General features: G+C 35.1%; 1 long non-coding RNA gene across 2 annotated transcripts; it reads left to right on the top strand.

The window, feature by feature from the left end:
• Positions 1-493: 493 nt before the first annotated feature.
• LOC135738683 (uncharacterized) lies at positions 494-3,313 on the top strand. 2 transcript variants are annotated; one of them, XR_012338042.1, is made up of 4 exons: positions 494-2,076; positions 2,159-2,306; positions 2,396-2,461; positions 2,537-3,313. It is a non-coding gene; the product is annotated as an uncharacterized lncRNA (long non-coding RNA). The 2 variants fall into 2 exon arrangements; XR_010528752.2 differs by having other exon boundaries at positions 494-2,306.
• Positions 3,314-3,931: the final 618 nt, after the last annotated feature.

Genomic DNA, 3,931 nt, shown 5'->3' on the forward strand with positions numbered 1-3,931 from the left:
GATAAGTTAAAATATGGCAGCACGTCCACAACGCTGATTCTCATGTTTCTTGCATGTCATGTGACTACTTGTAAATGTGTCATTTTGAGCCCCATACAGGATAACACGATGGCATTTTAATATAAGATTATTCATCTGTGTTCACCCGAAGAAAGGAAGTCATCTGGGATGGCATGAGGGTGAGTACATTATAAGAGAATTTTCATATTTGAATTCCTTTAAGCCCCTGACAGACACATTTGTGCACAATAACCTTTGCTTTCCCAACAATAACAATAAACAAAGCTCAAATTTGCAAAAAAAAAAACTGGCTCAAGAACAAAAGAAACCACAGTACATCTCTATTTACATCCTGACTCATAGTATAGTGACTATATTATAAGTTATTCTCCGTCGAAACCAGTTAAGCTGCAGAAAGACACAAACACACTATCAGGTGATAATATAACACTGGCAAAATGAGATAATTACATACACATGGCTCTCAGTAGTTGTAGCGGGACGGCATTCGTCAAACTTTTATGACCCCCTCCCCCACCCGGTGACAGTTGCTATCTGACAGGTCGTTTTTATGACCCTTTGACAGGGGGGCGGGACCATCAATCAAAATCTGTACAAGTTGTCAACTTTAGACAGAAAGTATTTAATGGTTTTATTGCCGGTCATTTAGAGTGATTGTTTTTCCTGAGTGTGTTTTATGTTAAGCGTATGGTGTCATGTTTAATGACGGCTCGTGTTTCGACATTTACTGTTTATTGACATTTGATGTCAGACCTCAACCATCCTCCCACCTTTGCTCGCCCCGTGCGCTTCTCAATACTGACTTTCACACCGCGGGTGTGTTGTTGAATCTAAAGTTTTGCAACAGCATAAGTTTATTTAAAGGCAATCACTAATCATATATATATATATATATTAGATGTACCAGGCTACACTTAAAGCCGATGTTTTCTATCGAGCTATAGTTTCTGATCAGACACAAAGTCTGAACTAAATAAAATTTTAAACGGTTCACGAAGTCCGGGAATCTTTTCATGACCTGGTCTACAGTTTCACGCGTATTAAAGATCCGGCGGTGTCTGACAAAGCGTCGGGTGATTGTTCATATCTGTCATTTAAAATAAAGTTAATAAATGTAATTCTGTCCACTATGGCAAAATAGGAATTTATTTTAGATTTAGGGGAATCTTTAACCATGTCTCTGATTAAAACTTTTGATTGTAACATCACAAGTTATTTAATTAAATATTCTGTATACGGGTATAGTTTAAGCAATGACCTGAGCCATTACCTTCGGAGCCGTCAATACTACATTCTTTAGACGATAGTCTAAACTAAATAAATTTTTAAACGGTTCAGGAATTCCGTGAATCTTTTCATAACCTGCACTATAGTTTCACGCGTATTAAAGATCCGGCGGTGCCTGACAAAGCGCCGGGTGAGTGTTCATATCTGCCATTTTAAAATAATGTTAATAAATGTAATTCTGTCCACTATGGCAAAATAGGATTTTATTTTAGATTTAGGGGAGTCTTTAACCAAGTCTCTGACTAAGACATGTGTATACGTGCACAGATGGTGACAGAGAAACTTACATATGACGTTAATAAACTTTTAAATGTTTTTAAGACGTATTCACCCCATTTTGGGGTTTTATTTTTAATTAAAGGCTTCTTAAAACATGTGTGAATATGTGTATATTATACAAAGAGTCTTATATTGTCTGCTCTGACAAAAATAAAGTATTTTTTAGGTTTAGGGGAATTGACTGCGTGTGTCTTATAAATACAACTTGATAATACGTTTGTTTTGTAAAGAGACTTCTTTAAAGTCACGCAAGAATAAAATATTTTAGTTGTAACTGGTTAAACTTAAAGCCGATATTTTCTATCGAACTAGTCTATTTTCTGTTCAGACACAAAGTTTTCTGATGCTGATATTATGTCAGTGTGTGTTTGTGTGGGGGTCGTGTGATGTAATCTTTGAAAGTTTATGACCGAACCTTTATTGGGGAGCGACAAGAGATCTCCCGGAATCAGTTTGGATGGAGCAGAGCTGTTATACTCAAGTCTATTGGTATGTATGTGTTTCGCTGTGTTCGTGCCAGTATTTTGTATGATTTATTTAAAAACTAAAAATTCGATCTCTGGTATTGCAGCGAAATTGTCTAAACTGGTATTAACTATTCCTGGTAAATCGCGGAGAAGAGTGGCCTGAACAAAAAAGTCAGACCGAGACTAGAACCTCCCGCAGCGTAACACGGAAATCTTGGAACAAAAGAGACGCCGACTGGCTCGTGTTGTCCGGTGTGTTTTTATTTAATCCTGTTACAATAGATTTAAACAAACTGGTTTGGTTTAATATTTTCTAATAACATGTGTTATCTGTTTTAAAGGTTTGGATATCAGAGGCAAAGCGAACGTTGTGTGTACTATTGCAAAATATATAGCGGATCTCCACGGTACGTTTATCTTGCATAAGAAAATTGTTTTATTTAGATATTTGTCCTAATAACTTTGTTTTTATCTGTTTACAGGTTAGGATACAGACCACAACGCTTTGGACGTATCTTTAAAAAAGATTAAAATCAGAGACTTTTTGGATTTGTCTGGGGACATTTTAAACATTTTGTGGCAAATTGGATTTAAAACATTTCGGATACTGGATACCTAGTTTGATTTGTCCACAGAGCTTGTTTAAGACGTTTTCACCGCATTTTAGGGTTTATTTTTAATCAAAGGCTTCTTAAAACATGTGTGAAAATGTGTATATTATACAATGAGTCTTATATTGTCTGCTCTGACATAAATAAATTTTTATATTAGATTTTAGATCAATTGACTGTGTGTGTTTTATGTCAAGCGTATGCTGTTATGTTTAATGACGGCTCGTGTGACAGCTTGTGTTTAGGCATTTGATGTCAGATATCACCCTTCCTCCCTCCTTTCGCACAAGACCTGCATTCTTTCACAGGGGTGCGTGTTGTAAAGCGATTAAAGATTTCTAAAACTCAATGTTGGTAAAACAATCCCCCATTACGGTGTCAAAAAAGTAAAATGTTTATTTTAGATTTAGACAAATCATGAACAATGCTACGATTAAAACATTTGTTTGTAACATCACAAGTTATTTAATGAAATATTCCGTATACGTGTATAGTTTAAGCAATGATCTGAGCCATAACCTTCGGAGCCGGCAATACTATAATCTTTAGACGAAAGTCTAAACTAAATAAAATTTTAAACGATTCATGAGTTCCGTGAATCTTTTCATGACCTGCTCTATAGATTCACACGTATTAAAGATCCGACGGTGCCTGACAAAGCGCCGGGTGAGTGTTCATATATGCCGTTTTAAAATAACCTTAATAAATGTAATTCTGTCCACTATGACAAAATAGGATTTTATTTTAGATTTAGGGGAGTCTTTAACCAAGTCTCTGACTAAGACATGTGTATACGTGCACAGATGGTGACAGAGAAACTTACATATGACGTTAATAAACTTTTAAATGTTTTTAAGACGTATTCACCCCATTTTGGGGTTTTATTTTTAATTAAAGGCTTCTTAAAACATGTGTTAATATGTGTATATTATACAAAGAGTCTTATAGTGTCTGCTCTGACAAAAATAAATTATTATTTTAGATTTTAGGACAAATGACTGCGTCTATCTTATAAATACAACTTGATATATATACGTTTGTTTTGTCAATAGACTTCTTTAAAGTCACGCAAGAATAAAATATTTTAGTTGTAACTGGTTAAACTTAAATGTACTATTATCTATTTAACTATAAGCTATATTTTCTGAGCAGATATTTTTCTGTTTCTGATGCTGGTCTTATAACAGTGTGTGGGAGATGATGGCTGTTCACAGCAGGTGGCGGGTTGTAAACTAGGGTCTTTTTAAAACTGTAGTGGTAAAAAAT

This window comes from Paramisgurnus dabryanus, chromosome 12 (genome assembly GCF_030506205.2).
Source record: "Paramisgurnus dabryanus chromosome 12, PD_genome_1.1, whole genome shotgun sequence".
Taxonomy (NCBI): Eukaryota; Metazoa; Chordata; class Actinopteri; order Cypriniformes; family Cobitidae; genus Paramisgurnus; species Paramisgurnus dabryanus.